Genomic DNA, 18,719 nt, shown 5'->3' with positions numbered 1-18,719 from the left:
ACGATTAAGGTTTCTTGTGACGTTCCTAGCTAGAGTTTATCGTAGTTGACGCTAGTTAGACCTCTAGGAAAATAGCTTGATATGTTCATTTTGTTGCATAATTGGTTTTCCCTCGCATCACTCGACTTAGTCAACTCTTTCCCAATTAGCGGAATCCGTTACAAGTATATGTGGATCCCGAGCCCTAGTTTTTATTACATTTGTTCCAACCTAGCTTGTTTAGTTGTTTAGCATTCACACCCTTACCTAACCTTTCCGGAATAGCTTGACTTGACAATATAAGATCGCCCTCCATTCCTTAGTTGTTCGACCCTCTACTTACCATTATACTTGTATAAGGGTGTGTTGAGAAATTACAAATTTTGTTTGGCCTAGGGTAATGTTAGTTTCAACGACCTAGTACCTGAAATTTTAATATATATGTATGCTTTTTTTTAAAACAAAAGAAACTTGTTGTTATTGTAGACTTAATTAAACCTGCTGATTTTATTAAAAAATTAACTTTTTCATTAAAAAATAAAATGATGTGCTTATATATTAAAAGAACCTGCAGATTTCATTAAAAAAATTGATATGATATTTATTCCCTTTTTTTTGTGACAAAACCAGAGAAACTATTATTAAGTAGCAAGTGGGCAGAAATCTTCCATTACAAGTTCAACTATAGCATTGGGAAATCTTCCATCCAAACTCTAAGCCTAAAATATCATATTTATTCTCAAAAAGCTGATGTTTTCACAAATTCACATTAAACCTGCTTCCACCAACAAATTAACAAAATCATCAGAGTCTTCATCTTCATTTGTTTGATTCTATTTTGCCCTCGTTAAGTCATCCGAAGACATTTTCTGATCAAAGATTTAACAAGCATAACACGGAGAATTAACATGCAAATAAATTAACCTAAAAAAATTATCAATCTAAGAGTTAACAAGCAAATAAATTAACCCAAAAAAAATCGATCCAAGACTAACCTAGCGCGGCTGATGAAGGTCGCCTGAGAGTGTGAGAGGGTCTGTCTGACAGAAGGGAGGAAGGAGGTCGCGTGAGAGCTGAGAAGGAGTGTTTCAGTGTTTGACAGAGTGAAAGAAGAGAGAGAATAGGGGAGATTGAGTGTGGCAGTTTGCGGCTACTAAGCAAAAAAGAGGATAGAGTAGTAACCCTAATTCCCTAAAGGATTAAAGGGACTTCCCGCTAAAAAAAAATTTAAAAAAAAAAAAAAGAAAAAGAGAATATTTAACGGGTACCCGAAACAGTCAAAGGTCGACCCATTATCCGACCCGCAAAATAAGAAAAAAAAACTCAATAATACACGTCGGGTACTTTGCATGTCAGTGGGTCAGGTCAAACGGGTCGGGTATTTTTTAACACACCTAGTCTTCACAAACTTTAATTGGCATGATATTCCCAAGTTATTGCAATTGATATGATTAGTTGTTGATCCCCGTTCCTAGTGTTTTATTTCCTTGGTTACTTGTTTTGTTAGTTGTTAGTATTTTCTCTTTATCTTTGGCTTTGACTGAGTTTAGGCACAAAAATCGAAAGCATTTGAACATTATCGTTCCTTTAGGTTCGACCCTTTACTTGCCTCTATACTCATATTTAGGTTTGTTAAGTGTTTATAAATTTAGTTTGACCGAGATAAAGACCTAGATTTCCCCTCGTCAAAATGGCGCCGTTGCCGGGGAACGATATTTATGTTTGAGTGTTTTTTATTGCTTGAGTCTAGGTCTTTGTTTATACTTTTCTTTTATTTGATTTTTGTTTGTTTTGTATACAAATGGCATATCTCGTGTTTCCTCAATTTGACAATGAGCCATTTTGTGAATATTTTAATAGACTTGAGGGATTTTTAGACTATAATTGTTGTAGTTTTTAGGAGGCTTGTGAGATTTGTTATTTTGATTTAAATGAGCAAACTAGGAATGAAGTTGAATGCATGCATGATGGTGAATTTAGATCATTGTCAGTTGATGATGCTTGGGATTTTTGTGTTTGGTTTGCTAGGGATGTTTATAATAGGGTTAATCATGATTCTAATATTGATTTGCAATGTGTTGAATCTTTTAATGTTAGCATGATTTCCAATGATTTGTTACATGATCCCTTAAGTGAACCTAGAACACATGATTTCAACTCTATTTCCACTTTTGTTCATGATGATGAGGTGCATGCTCAAGTGGATGCTAATGGTGTGTTTCAATTTTATTCATTATTTACCATGCCTTCTTGTGATGTGCTTCGTTCCCTCAATGATGAATCTCATGTGTTTGATTGTGCCCCCACTCCCCAGTGTGATTGATATGCTCATGATTTTAATGTTGATCTTCCAATCTTGGTTATACTTCTTCTTCTCTTGTTGAGCCTTAACCTTCTACACCTTTTGAATCTCTTAATGCTACTTTTAAATCTCAAATTAGGTGCAGTGAGCTTGATAATGAGCTTAGGCCTAGTACGGAGATGATTCTTCAATTTATGTGAGGTCAATTATAGATAGAGAAAAAGAATGAGGAGCGTCTTGAGGAGGGAAGGAGAAGAAAATAAGAGTTAGAAAGCCAATTGTCATCCTTGATGCTTGTTTGTGAAAAATCCCAATTTAATGTGTGTGTTGAAGATAATGATGATGATTTTGAGCAACCAAGAGAGTGAGGATCCCATTTGTGAGCATTTAAGTGATGGTGAAGGAGTTGAGAATAAAGAGATTGTCTATTTTGATAACCTCAACCCTACTTCCCATCTTAATGAGTCTCTTATGCATGATTGTGATTCTTCTATCCATGAGTATTTTGACTCGATTGAGGTTATGACCAATGTGTTCTTTGAGTGTAAAATGAAAACCCATAGCCTTTTGAGTGAGTTCATTAAGAATGCTACAATGAGAAAGATGAGTTTGAAATGAATTTAAATCCATTCATGCATGGCTTTGAGACTTTAGGCTTTAAGGAAGTTGAGGGAGTTGTTTATGATTGTAGTGAAGGGGGTTATGTAGTTCCTCTTAGAAATTGGATGTTTAGGGAGATGATAATCATGAGTGTTCTTCTTTTGAGGATTCTATTATCGATTTTCATGCTCTTATTGGTGATTTGAGGCATGGTGGTGAGGAAAAGATCATTAGTGAGACAATAGCCTTTATACCCTCCTCTCATGTCACTTTTTGGAGAAATTTCAACCATATCCCCTACACTCCTATATCCCTCCCTTCCTTTGTTAATGAGTCTATTTGGGACACCCTTGTCTATGATGATTCATATGTGCCTCATTCGTCCCCTATTGAGGAAAAGGGTGATTTTGCCACCAAAAAAGATTTTTGTGAAGAGAGTTTGCCTTTCTATTCTTCTTATTCTCTTGAATTTTGTTTTGATTCTTCTTCTTGGCAACTTCCTCTTCACTTCCTTTTGCGTGCACTAATCTTGTTGCATGCACTTCTAATGTCATTTGCCTACTTGTTATCATATGAAATGTGTAGTAGTGCATTTGACAAACTCTTGCGTGCATTGAATTATTATTTTCTAGAGCGGTCAAACTTGGACCTTAAGCAAGCCTTTCTTGGGAAGTGACCCGTGTTTTATTTCTTTCATTATCTTTTCTTTTTAGAATAGATTTTCTCTCATGGAAATGTTTGTGTGTCTTTTATTAGGTACATGACTTGATATACTTTGGTGCATTGGTTTGAATCAAAAATCAAGGATGATTGACTCTATATTTGCTAGCATATGAAAAGCAAAATTCAACTCTAAAGGAAAGCGGTATTGAAAAGTTTAATTGGCTCATTTGCGGGTATTTACACCCACCAACATCCAGTGATATCTTTCCTTGCTCTTCCTCTAATGGTTGATAACTTGTTAGACATGTGTCGGTATTGTTTGTTTGATTTCTATGTTTTCCCTTCACGTGGAATATTTGATTTATGTGAGAGCATGTTGTCTCATTCAAGGGGGAGGGTATTCTATCATGTTTGGTGGGATGATAATTCATATATGCCATGCACATTTGTATATGCATTTCCATGATTCTTTTATCTTGAAAAACTCCAAAAAGATTTTTGTTTCTATCAAGGCAAATTTGCATTGAGTTTTGTTTTGTTCTTGCTTTGGGTATAATACTTTTGGACATGTATAGTTGAATGCTTTTCTTCTTAAATGGTAACGGTGTGCACGATTTGAGAGTATGCTTGGTTGATTCTGGGATAAAGCATGCTAAGGTAGTTGGTTAGAACTAGTGGGACCATGAAACCAGATTCTACTTGTTTGTGGCATGTTGGTAGTTGCATCCTATAGTCGAATTGACACCAATAGTGAGTTTTAAAACATCCATGTGAGGTTCATTATTTTTCAAGCCTTCAACACATATTTGCATGAGCGGCATGGATCCTTGACTATTGCGGACCTAATCTAGAATCTTGACTCATAATTCTCAAACACGAGACCGAGCAATCTAGAGAGGACAAAGGCATCTTTTCGGTGTGGTAACTTTTTTTTCTAAGATAGTTTTCTTATTTTTGGTTTTTAGGTTTACATTTTCCTACTTGCTAACCATTTGAGCATTTTCTCTTCTTTTCAAGCCATATCTTTAGAATTTTGAGCCTTTGTTTCATTTTTGTTCCATTTTTGGTTTTTGTGAAGCAAATGATCATTTTATTAGAGTATGTGGTATATGAGTTTGGATATTGGTTCATATTTGTAAGCAAGCTTGTGTTTTGTATATTTGTGTGAATAATGGCAAATAAATAAATGAAAAAGCAGTCCAAAGTGAAAAAAGGCAAGGACAAAGGAAGTGCAAAGTTGAAAAAGTCGTCCAAAGTTAAAAGAGGCGAGGAAAAAGCACTAATAAAGAAAAAAAAAAGAAAAAAAAAGGTGAAAAATGAAAAAAAAATGCAAAAATACTTTGATGTTAGTATCCTTCTCCCTATTTAGAGCATTGAGGACAATGCTCCAATTAAGCTTGGGGGGAAGCGTTCTCATGCTTTTTGTGTATATATTTGTGTTGTTAGCTTTGAATAAGCTTGGGGGTGTTGGTGCTTTTGTTTGATGCTTACTTGATTATGGTGTTGAGGATTGATCACCCTTTGCTTCACTAATTAGGAAAACCCTAAATTTAGCCTACCCTCTACCCTTTTTGCCTTACATTATAACCTTTGAAAGTCCTTTTGACCTTTGAAAGGAGAGGGGATGCATTTTCAAGACGTCGAGTAGCCCAAAAATTATCTCTTTTTCTGGTTCCTTCGTGGAACTTTTTTGAGACGCTCACAAGGGGAAGATATGAGACTAGAAGGGAGAACGCGGTAAGATCGTTTGGGATGAAAGTCGATTGCGAAAACTAGTCTCTATGTTTAGCATATTTATGTTTCAATCAACCTCGGGTATCTTGGAACGTGCACTCCCTTACTTGTTTAGAACGATTTGCATTCATTTGTGCTTGTACATTTGGAAAAGTCCTTTCATGAACATTTGTTTGCTTTTCTTATATTATGGTTTCTTTTTCATGCTTTTCCTTATTTATATTATTACGAGAGTCATAGGTTAATCTCTTAGGTTACCTTTACGATAGCATCACTCATCCTCTGGGGGCAATCTAGGGGTTCAAATGGCTTGTCTTTAGTTGCTAAAATTGACCGTGATACCTACAAAAGTGAGTTATTGTATATTCCCATCCTCTCTAGTTTTCATGTTTCCATCTTTGCTTGAATAATTTCATCATTTTTCCCTTAGGTTGGATTTTGTTTTGCTCAAGGATGAGCAAAAGTTTAGCTCGGAGGAATTTGATGCGTGCCATTTATGGCAATATTAGGTTAGGTTTTTGACGAGCGCTAAATCGGTCGCACAATTTAGGCTCAGTCAAACACATTTATAACAAACACCTCACTCAAACAAGTACAATGGCAAGCAAAAGTTCGGTCCACGGAGAACGGGAATCAAATGCTAAATAATCTTAATGCTCAAGCTAAATCGAAATCAAGGTATAAGTGGTGATTAACTAACAAACTACAACTAAAGGTTGAATTCAAGGGATTAAAACACTAGGGGAATGGGATTCACTCAACCAATAGCAATTAGGCAAATAGGGAGGAATGAGGGTAATGGAATAGCAAAGACCACATGTAAGATCAACATCAAACGATATGAAAACAACTCAGATTACTAAGCTTAGATCCCTCATTAACTTAGCAACAAAAGATACATAATCATATTGCAATAGGTAATGTAACATTCAACTCACATTTCCATGTCGAACCAAACATTTCATGCCATCAAGTTCAATAATCTAGGTTAATTACTCCTATCATGAAGAACTAACAAGCAATCCCATATAATCAAGTTTAGTCGCAATCCATCATCAAAATCACTCCCAAACTCACATAATCACCAATAGGTTGAGTTTCACCCAACCCCTAGCCAAGAGGACTACTCACAATTCGTTGTGAGTACATGCAAATTCCAAGCTTGGATTATAAGCGATTCTAAGATTTGGAAAAACAAGTGATTATCTATGGACAAAGCTAACATGCAACAACAATATATCAAGATTGAGAGAAAATCAAGTGGCTTACAAAACAAAAAAAAAAAAAAAATCAGAAAATAATGAAGGACAAATGAAAGAAGTTACTATTGAAGCTTCAAAAATGTTGGATAATTGCTGAAATTCTTGAGATAAATCTTGAAATTTGCTTCTACAATGATTAGATTTGAGAGTTTCTAAAACTAAATCAACTAATTTAATGAAGTTGCTAACTAAGAGAGAGTATCTTTTTTGCTGAAAACTATTCTACTGTTTTTCTTCTCTCTCCGAAAAACGATCTCAAAAGGACCTTAAATAGTCCGTACAAAATTGGCTGAGATCGGGAAAAGGTCCGACCGAACTCTGGGTAGGTTTGGTCGGAATCAGGGTAGGTTCGGTCGAACTCTGTGTAGGTTCGGTCGAACCTCCCTGATCCTTGTTTGGTCGAACTTTTGAGGTTCGACCTCTCCTGCAAAATTGCTGAAAACTGGTTTGACACTGCCTTCACTGCACCCAGGAGGTTCGGTCAAACTTTTCAAAAGTTTGACCACACCTAGGTTCGACCGGACCTTTCAGAGGTTCGGCCACACCTCCTCTTGCACTTCCTTTTCTTGCTTCCTCTCCTTCCCTTTTGCTCCTCTTGCCTTTGTCCATGGCTTCCATACTTGGCCAAGGGGCCTCCCACCGTGCATAGGACCGTCATGGAACCTGCAGAAGATACCAAAGTTCACGAGAGCATGGGGATGATAAAATAATGCATAAAGATTATCAAAATAAGCGCAAATAAGCATTACTTTTCATCAATACATAAAGAAGCCATAAGAGGATAAATGAGGTGGAAAGAACTAAGAAAAATAAGAGGAAAAAGACCTAAATGCTACCCCTAAGAGTGACATAAATGTCACTCATCAGTTTTCAACATATTTATATGCTCAGTTTTAGTCTTTTAGTTATTGTTATTAGGGAATAATGCTTAATTTGCGTGTTTGCGTGTAAGTTTAGAGAAATGTGTGCTTTTAATGGTTTTCTTATTATTTTATTCATTTCTCGGCTATTTCTCTCGCTTCTCCGTTTATTTGACTTGTTTTGTAGGTGTGTCGAGTTTCTCGGATTTAACCATCAAGGAGGGAGCTCAAGCGCATTCAAGGAATTCAATGGAGTCGAGTTCGAGAAGAAAAGCATGCAAGTCAAGGAACCAAGCAAGCTGCTCTGAGCAAGTTGCCCGAGCAGCCATACGCACCAGCATAGCTGAGCACCCGAGAAGCCAGCGCACCCAGCATCCCAACCAGCCGCCGCGGGCGCAGTGTGGCTGGCCTCAGGCGCGGGCTAGCTGCACAAAAACCACCAATTTGGAGCAGTTACCTATCGCGGGCACCCCGCGGGCGCGGGTTCTCTGCTCTGTTCCAGCTTTTCTCCTCCGCAGGCACGGCCGATTTCTCCACGGGAGCGGCTTTTGCATTTTATTTGCGATTTTGTTTATTTTCTCCGTTTGTTTATGTATTGTACGACCTTCTTTATTCTTCATACATGAAATTCTTTAGTTTTAAATAGTTTCTCTCTCCTCTAAGGAGGATTAGGTTAGTTTAGAAGTCTTTCTCTAGATTAGGAGTAATTTTAGAGAGAGAAAGTGAGGGATTTCAATGGTGATTGAGAGAATGAAAATACAAGGGGGACAATTGTGTTGAAGATCTTTTCTATTATCAATGAGAATTCTTAACTCTATCTCAGGTTATTGCTTTTTTTAATTTCATGTTTGTTTGGTTTAATTTTGATGTTTGATTCTTGATAGTGTAATTGTTCTTAATATATTGTTGATTATTGGTTTCTTTAGTTGATTGTTGATAGATGATGATATTTGAGTAGTTGTTGTCTAGGAATTGGGTGAAACTTGTATGATTGATTGATTGTGATTACTTTGGGAATTGTGTTGATTGATTGTCGAAATTAAAGTGATTAATGAAGGTTTGCATGTGTGTAATTCGATTAGGCCTTGAGAATTATGCTAGATTGCATTGCAATTGCTAATGACACGAACAATTGATTTAGGAATTGCAATTATCGATCGGTTTTGATTGTAATTCTCTTAGTTTGTTATTCATAGTGAACCCTAGATTAAAAATTAGGAGATAGCTCTATGATATTAATTGATTTCTCTTATCATTGGTAATCACAACCTTTAATTGGCATGATCTTCCCAAGTTGTTGCAATTGACATGATTAGTTGTTGATTCCCGTTCCTAGTGTTTTATTTCCTTGGTTACTTGTTTTGTTAGTTGTTAGTATTTTCTCTTTATCTTTTTCTTCGACCTAGCTTAGGCACCAAAATCGAAAGCATTTGAACATTACCATTCCTTAGGGTTCGAATATCGACTTGCCTCTATACTCGTATTTAGGTTTGTTAAGTGTTTATAAATTTAGTTTGACCAAGGGAAGATTAGATAACGGCCTAAATTCCCCTCGTCAAAATGGCGCCGTTGTCGGGCAACGGTGTTTATGTTTGAGTGTTTTTTATTGCTTGAGTTTAGGTCTTTGTTTATACTTTTCTTTTATTTGATTTTTTTGTTTTGTATACAACTGGCATATCTCTCGTTTCCTCAATTTGAAAATGAGCCTTTTTGAAATATTTCAATAGACTTGAGGGATATTTATACTATAATTGTTGTAGTTTTTGGGAGGCTTGTGAGATTTGTTATTTTGATTTAAATGAGCAAACTAGGAATGAAGTTGAATACATGCATGATGGTGAATTTAGATCATTGTCAATTGATGATGCTTGGGATTTTTATGTTTGGTTTGCTAGGGATGTTTATAATAGGGTTAATCATGATTCTAATATTGATTTGCAATGTGTTGAATCTTTTAATGTTAGCATGATTTCCAACGATTTGTTACATGATCCCTTAAGTGAACCTAGAACACATGATTTCAACTCTATTTCCACTTTTGTTCATGATGATGAGGTGCATGCTCAAGTGGATGCTAATGGTGTGTTTCAATTTTATTAATTATTTACCATGTCTTCTTGTGATGTGCTTCGTTCCCTCAATGATGAATCTCATGTGTTTGATTGTGCCCGCACTCCCCAATGTGATGGATATGGTCATGATTTTCATGTTGATTCTTCCAATCTTTGTTAAACTTCTTCTTCTCTTGTTGAGCCTTAACCTTCTACACCCTTTGAATCTCCTATTACTACTTTTGAATCTCAAATTAGGTGCATTGAGCTTAATAATGAGCTTGGGCCTAGTAAGGAGATGATTCTTCAATCTATGAGAGGTCAATTAGTGATAATAAAAAAGAATAAGAAGCGTCTTGAGGAGGGAAGGAGAAGAAAAGAAGAGTTAGAAAGCCAATTGTAATCCTTGATGCTTGTTTGTGAAAAATCCCAATTTAATGTGTGTGTTGAGGATGATGGTGATGATTTTGAGCAACCAAGAGAGCGTGAAGATCCCATTTGTGAGCATTTGAGTGATGGTGAAGGTGATGAGAATAAAGAGAGTGTTGATTTCTATAACCTCAACCCTACTTCCCATCTTGATGAGTCTGTTATGCATGATTGTGATTCTTCTTTATTTGGGGTATTTAATACACCCAAGTGGACCAATAAGAGAGTGACAGTGTCGCTTTAGTAGTTGTCCAACTGGACCCTCCAGATGCGTGACACGTGTCACTCAGATATCCCTCCCTTGAAATGGTGGCATAAAAGGCCAAAACTTCGAGGGCGCCGCAAAACGACATTGCCCTAATCCCTAGGTCATCAAACTCTAGGTTAAGGAACACTTTCAAAGGTCCCTATAAATAAGGACATTTCCCTCATTTATGGGGGCACGTTACATTTCCAATCATTATTGAGTTGTCTTTCTCATGGAACAGATAGCACCTAAGCTTGGAATCCGAGTAGATAACTTAATTTCCGCCCATTTTATTCTGAATCTGTACTAAAATAATCTTCGGAGGCGGACCACCGACCATTCGGTGCTCCGTTTGTTTTGCAGGTAGGCCACCTTGCTGAATCCAGACTTACTTGTAACTCTCCTGAGGGACGCAAAAAACCCCAAAACATTTGGCGCCGTCTGTGGGGAGAGTACCTCTAAGATGACTTCACAAGAGCAACATGTGCCGCGTCCAGAGACCAACCGACCTCTAGAAGAAATAGTGGTCCAGATGGACCATGACTCAGGTGACGATGGAGACGTCGAAACCTATGTTGCCCCAGACCGGTCACTCATCTCTAAGCGCCTCTGTCACAAAGACTGGTGGGAGCGCAATGCTAACAAGACAGGTCCAAGCAGGCCCCCTCGACCATCGAGTAAGCCTTAAAGGTAGCTGGCTGATCCCTCCTAGGCGGCAGGATCAACCCCATTCACCCGCGATGAGCTCATGAAGTTCATGAGCAGCCTCAAGGGTGAAATCAAGGGCCTAATCAACAAGCGATCAGCTGCTAGAAAGGAACAGTCGCCAACAAGCCTGCTCAATCTGGAAAGAAAAAGTCGTTCAGAGACCGACAACCGACTCCTCACCCTGCTCCAAAGGAGAAGGCTCGGCCTTAGTTTGACCTTTCAAGACTCCGTTTCCCAGAAACGGTGACACGACAAGGCATCCGGCATGTGCAACCAAATGGTAGCAAAAAATCCTTTCTTGATGCTCGTCAGTACATCGACCAGCTAAGGGCTAAACATCTATCAGATTCGGCTTCTACGTCGACTTATCATGTTAGCTTTAAGAATACCTCTCTGAGGAATTCTCCTTCAAGATCGAGGACCCCATCAAGCGGCCCCCTTATAAAGTCTGGGCCCCATATAATAAATTCGGTTCAGTATATGGCACAACCACTATACCGACCGCCTAATTTTCCCTACATCCTGCCTGCCTTCATCGAAGGACAGGCGGCATACAACTACCAACCTTTGGATTGGCAGCTTCAGCTACAAAATCTTGGGGAACAACCTCTACATTCTCCAGGCTGAACAGCCGGCCAAAGTAAAAAATATAATGTTTGGGACCTATGATGGTACCTCCAACCCAAAAGACCATCTCTTGGCATACACTCACCTCATGTATGGTTTGGTTTCATTGAGTAGTATGCTTTAGTGTGGTACTTCGGTGACAAATCCCAATTATTTGTGCTTCATGCTAGTTTAGAACGACCGAGAGACAAACTAGATCTAGAAACCCACTTCCTATCCCTGACACTTAATCCTTGTCATGTTTGTGCTTAATCTAGGGAGTACTTATGTTGTGACTTTGAAAGAAGACAATGTTAAGTTCCTATTCTATCTTCCATGTATGCTCATGATTTGTCCTTGTTATTAATTCCTTGGATTGGTTGGTGTTGAATCTCGTTTCCCCTAGCGTTCCGTTATATAGTAGTTAACTAATCAAAACCCAATTTTTGACCGAATTAGCTTTCAACTGTTTCAGACTCTTGGTGTTCTTTACCCATTCACTGTGGATACGATCCTCTACTTACCCTAGACTTGTCTTAGGTAAGTTTAGGTAGAAATATTGTTTAGTTTAGGGTGATTGTCCAATGACCGTTTAGTCCTCTACCATCCATCAAGCCCTAGGATAGGGCATTGTAGACACCTACTTTTGGCCTCTTGTCCCGAAAGGAAGTGCGATGATGTTACAAAAATCTGTTCCTCATGTTAGATAAAGTTGAAGTGTGTATAGACTACGAAAAGCATTATGAAGTAAATTAAAACCCATATTTGGGACCAATTTATCTTAGATCCTTTTTCGATTACTAATTAGGCCTAAAACGTGTTCATGCATCTTTAAATTTGATTAATAACGGACCTAAATGCGTCAAATGCAATGATTGGATCCAATGGAACCTACATTGTTGAAAAACCGAGCCAAACAGGTAAACCAACCATCAAATTCCAATGAAAGGCCTATACAAATGGATAGCCCTTTTAAAGAGCTTTCCAACGGTACATTGTAAGCCCAATTCCAAGCCAAAACGAAGAAGTGATGATCAAAACACTAAACCGGGCCCTAAAACTGACACCATTGCACTCCAACGTCCATTACATTATATCCATAACATATTTTGACCTCATTATAAAGGCATTGGAAAGTAGACATTCAGAGCTTTCCAATGATATCTCACATACCTTAATTCAACTCCGCAATCAAAAGTTATGGAGGTTTTAAAAACGCGCTTTCGTATAAGGCAAACCGCAAACCAGCGCAACTCAATCACCTGCGCGTGCCTTGCACGCGCGACTCATAGGGATGCGCGCAGCACCCCAACGTGACTCTGAGAGTTGCGCGAATGGAGTGGCTCTAAATTCCTAAACCTAGATCCCTATGCCTATAAATAGGGGTCTTCGTTCAGCATTACGGGGACCGAAAAATTTAAAATTAAAACCCTATTATTCTCAAAATCCTAATCTCTCAACTTCTCTTACTATCATACTACTTTTTCTTATATGTTCCCAAATAATTTCCAACCCTAAAAGATTCCATTGAAGTCCTTGGAGGTACAAAGAAGAAAAAAAGTCCATAAACACATTAAACGGAGATTTAACATTAAATAAGAACGGTTAGTTTCCTGAGCACTTAGATAAATCACTTTTCTTTTATTGTTTAAATAACTTTAATTGATTAATTAGTGTTGTTTGATCACTTTAAACAAAAATTTAATTAATTAATTCACATAGTACTCTTTCGTCAATTAAGACTAGAATTTTAATAATTAATTGATGTTTAATCACTTAAGACAAGGCGAATCTTGTTTATTTATTGTTCTTTCACTAATATTATTAAATAAGAATAACGACTTTTGCAGTGTAATTCCTATGTGATTAATGCTTGTAAATAAAATCAACTAACATAGTTTTAGGTATCACGTTGCATATATTGTTTGGTAATGAAATTGTGAAATAGGAAGAGCTAATAGAGGCCGTACTAGGGCTAGAATAGCGATTGCTCCCTAAAAAGAACGTTTTTTTAGTACCCTCGCTCCCGAACTCATTTCTGGTTTATTTAGACCAATTTGGGCATGGGTAAACTTATGATTCGTGCTAATTATTCCATGAACCCTACATGGAAGAAAGGCATGAACGAGGTTTATGAGTTTTCCTAAAACTCATTGGCGACTCCTAATTGTTTCTTACAAAAAAGCATGATGAGAGTATCATTTCTAATTCAAGGTCTCCCAAACAGTCAGGAATTCAAAACCTAATACACTCTAACAATTGTAAATTCCTAGGCTTTTAAGTGGCCAAGGGCATTTAAGGAGAGTATCCCTTATGATGGGATCACCCTCCTTAAAGTGACGACTCCACTGGTGACTTAAAGGTTATATGATTAATTGGAAGTTATGGTCCAAGGTATCCAACACTAGGTTGCCTATGGGTTGTAACGAGAATTAACTTGGATAATCTATAGTTAGGGAGAGAGACTTGAACGCATAATATCTTCCTTTTGCACAAAAGTAAAAACCAAACAAGCAACATTGCATCATACATAAGCGTAGCACATGTACTCAAACCATTAGGGATTGGCTCATTGACTAGGGGTCGCCAACACTAGGCGTCTATCCAAAAATCAATAACAATCATCCCACCCATATCACAAAAAAAATGTTGGGAGGGAGATGTCATGAGTCAACACGTTGAGTGATTGATTTTTGCATCATTTTTAAGATATGGTACCTTTGGACACCCAAGTCTTTTTTGAAATTAGAATGGCATTGTATGCTTTGACGGTTTCTTTTATGTGCTTATGTGACTACATCAATATGTTCTTCGTGTCTAATCTAACAAATTCCAACTTGTTACCTAGAGATATATTAAAAAAAAAATTCGCCAAAATTATAGTTCGACAAAGTTGCGCAACTGTCAAAGTTGCGCACGCCCTACAAGCGCAAGTTCAGAAGTTGCGCGCGGCACCTCCGCGCAACACTGTGTCTTGCGCGCACCCACTGTTCAACGTTGACTTTGACTCGTTACGAGCAACATCAAACGAAAAAAACGATACTACTGCTTCAAGGTTAATCGTTAAGTAGGTGCTAAAAATATCTCTTTGGCTAACAACGTTGTCAAACTTTTACTATGATCATCATTTTTTGTTTTTTTTATTGAAAATCCAAAAACATGTTTTTTTATCGTCCTTTTTGCGTTTTTGCAAAAAAAAAAAGGTTTTTATTTATCGTTCTTTTTGCGTTTTCGCAAAAAAAAAAAAACAAAAAAAAAAAAAAAAAACACGCATGTGACAGATGTTACTCTTGAAGTTGCACTTTCCACCTTAGCGCAACACAGAAAATTGCACATGATACTACTTTTGATTACGAGTATTCGTTTACGTACTTTATAATCAAGCTAATGACATTACTTCTTATGAGGTTCGTCATTAGAAGTTCACATCTCTTAATAGGACGTCATCAATATGTTTATTCTTAAACGTGCTTATTTTCGTGTTCATCTTTTTTTAGTTGTAATTGGTCAACCTTGATTTAAGAGTATAATTTATTTACCTCTTCTATGGTTTAAAAGGAAAATCCCGAGAACTTTACTTGGGATGATTGCCTCACACAAAAAAAATATATATATATATATAAAATATAAAAAGCGAGAAAAAGAACGAAAAAAAAGAAATGTCGTTCTTAAAAATAATAATTAAAATAAGAGAGTATGATACAAAAAAAAATATTATAATGAATGATAAAATCAAGAAAATGATTTAATTATTTCTTGGATTTTACATTCAGAGGCCATCATTCTTTTTAAGCAAATAGTAAAATATTATCCTTTAAAGATGAGCAATATGAGAATCATAATTAAAAAAATGATATAGATCTCTATTGCAATCTAAGTGATCAACAAATACCATAATATATTTGATCATTTTAAGGAGTATGTTCGGGTTGATTAATATTCCTAAAATTTGATGAGCATTTTCAATCCAACTTTCTTGACATTCTCTTCTACTTTTTTCAAAAAACAATTCATTTAAATTAAAATCCTTAGATGATTACCTTGTTGAAGTCAACACAAATCAAGACATTCAATTAATGATTGTTCGTGAATTTTTTAACATTCTTCATCAACAAACTTTCTTAAAGTGAATTCGTATTACTAGGATTAAAAAAAAAAGGAAATAAAACAATCATTTCGACTTTGGTTCATTGTTTGAATGCTTGGCATAAAATGTTTAAGTGAACGCGCTCAATTTCTAGTGATACACATTAGTAGCTCATCTTCCACATTCGCATACTAGTCCAATCATGGGTGACAAAGCAGCATTGGAGAAACTTAGAGAGGAACTCCAAAACCTAAAGGCCCTACGAAAAGAAGAAGCCCAAATGAAGGCTCATAAAAAAGCAGAACAAAAAATAAAAAAGAAGGCTCATAAAAAAGCAGAAAAGACTAAAATAAAAGCAGAAAAAGAAAAAGAAAACATTCAGCAAGAAAAAGCAAGAGCCGAAAGAGTAGAGGCCTTGGAGAAACTTGTCCTTCGAGCTAACTCAGAGAATAAGTACTTCAATTATGAGCTTGCACCAAAACCTAGTAGCAAGACTCTCCCAGAAAAGTTCTTGACTACGGATTTGCCAATCTTTAAGGTTACAGACAATCCTAGGACTCGCTTAATGAGCTTTATTGGAATTATGGCATTGAAAGGGGTTGAGCCAAGCCTATATGCATGTAATTTTTCACTTTCATTGGACCCAACTGCTAGATCATGGTTTTATAACCTCGATGCAAAACAAACTTCCATTTGGAGTGACGTTGTAAAAGCGTTTTTAACCCAATATGGACATAACATCGAGCTCACAACTACCTTGCACGATCTCGAATTGCTTAAGAAAGGGGAAGAAGAAGGCTTCATTGACTTCTTTTCCATGTGGCGATCAAAGGTTTCTCTTATTCAACAAAGACCTACAAATCATGAACTTATTCCAAAGTTCATAGACAATATGTCTCCACCATACAAGTGCCATTTACAATACCTTGATTTAGACACATTTCAAAAAGTCTATACTGTGGGAACATTAATTGAAAGGGACTTGATAAATGAAACCATGGATCATATAGATGGACTTGATTTTTAGAGAGGATTTCACCTATGTCGGAAACGGACAAATCTCGAAGGCCAATCTCAAGAAGTTGTCAACATTTCAAGATGTAGCACCCTAGGTCTTGTTTTTTTTTTTCCTTTGTTTTATGATAGACTAAGGGATTCATGCTGTCAAATGTACTTATTTTGTACTCTCATTAATTAATGAATAAAAAATATATTTTTAAGTACGTCTATCTTGTTCTCTTTTTGATCTCTTTATTTTATTGACTTGAATTAAATAGAACGTATATATACAAACAACAATATTAAAAGGCATACATACTCAACACTTTAAGAATCTTGATGAGCTTTGGCTTACAAGATGTATTGAATGAAAAGAGGCCCATCTTAGGCCCACAAAGAAAGGGTATGATGATTTCACCAACACAGGAGGCAACTTGAAACTCCATAAATATAATCCCATGTTCTTAACCTTAGAGAAAATCCATCTTTTTGGCAGCCCTTTTGAGCCTCGTTAATCGAGCCTTAGTTGTTCAACCTACATTATTCCATACCTTGGGATGGGAATGGTGCAAAGATACAAATAGGAAATTGGGGGAACGAAACATAAGAGGGGGACACAAAGTTAGTCTAAACCCAAAAGGAAAGATCAAATGCAAAAGAAAAAAGAAAAAAAATCGTTCTAAACCCAAAACAAAACTTGTCACAAAAAATAAAAAAGAGAAAGAAAGGAGAGATGATAAGGAAAAGGCACCTAATGTAGGAAGTTTCCACACAAAGAAGAAAGGTTTAAATTTGAGAAACACCAAAAGTAAGGGATTTTGGGAGTATACTTGAGACTGTCCATTGTTCATAACCCCAAGCCTAGCCATGTTACGACCTTGTTAAGGCCCTCCTTGAGGTAGACCATAATCATATACCAAAATCATCATTCCATGAAAATATGGCCAACCTTAGGCCTTTGTACATATGGACCTACTATTAAGTAGTCATGCCCATATATAAAATGCATGAAGTGGTCAGTTATGATTACAAGATCATATAAAAAAAAATTCAACTGATTTGGATAATTTGATAGCCATTGGCTTTATTAAATCATGTTAGTAAAACAATCGAATCAAACTAAATTCGATATTTTTCATATCCTTTGCCAAAGAAAAATAAGATGACTATCACTCTAAAAAAAACAACAATAATCTTATTTCTTTTAATAATAGGGCTATTTATTACCAACGTAATTCAAGTTCTATATACATTTCCTACAAAGAAAAAGAGTTAATACAATAAATTGATTTGATATATCGACAGCCTCGACGTCAACTTAAGATGTCTTTTACAACTCTTGAGAATTGGTCTTTTCACTTGTCATGAGAAACTAAAATGTCCGCCTACGTGGGATATCTCCATCTTCTCTAAGCTAGGAATATTGATTGAACATGATCGATACATGAAAAAATGATCGTTATCGCTATCACACGTATACCTCACTGCCAAGTCATCACGATGATTCAAGTATTTAGTCAATAATCCTTGCTTTTCGAAAACATATCTAATTCTCTTTCTTTATTCTTCTATAGGAAAGTTGGATTCCCCTTCCTTTTTATACAAATCCGTCTTTTTTGTTCATTTCTTTTTTAGGGGGTAAGTCGGGATGATCCCTCCCATTTGGCAACTAAAATACTTAAAAAATAGTATAATTTTTTTGCTCTTTGCATTAAACTGGGGGCTAAAAATCCCGGACATCCCCACTTCTCTCTTTTTACAGATTTGAACACGCTATTTATGCTGCGAAATCAATGTTAAGCAAACCTTTTTACGAACCATATTAATAACTTTAAATGACAAAGAAAGAATATCACTTCCTATTATTTTACCAAGATAATTAATTATGTTACTTGATCAAACAATTCATGATAAACATATGCAATATTCCACAAATTAAAAATACAAACCTTGGGGCTTCAAATAAACATGAGAAATATCCCCTAGCATGTGTATACATGAATTACAAAAGCCACCTAAGGTTACACTTGGGGGATACAAAAATATAGGTCTCACCTCAACTTTCATTTTGAAATGAGACCATATTCTGGAAAGTGATTCGAATGAGTTTATAAATTATTCTAACACTCCATCAAACCTAAGTTTGGTAAGTATTCATTTTCAAACTACGACACTTTTTTATTGGAAGAACT

This window comes from Chenopodium quinoa, unplaced genomic scaffold (genome assembly GCF_001683475.1).
Source record: "Chenopodium quinoa cultivar QQ74 unplaced genomic scaffold, ASM168347v1, whole genome shotgun sequence".
Taxonomy (NCBI): domain Eukaryota; kingdom Viridiplantae; phylum Streptophyta; class Magnoliopsida; order Caryophyllales; family Amaranthaceae; genus Chenopodium; species Chenopodium quinoa.
The sequence above is the reverse complement of the archived record's forward strand: the minus strand, read 5'-3'. Positions refer to the sequence as shown.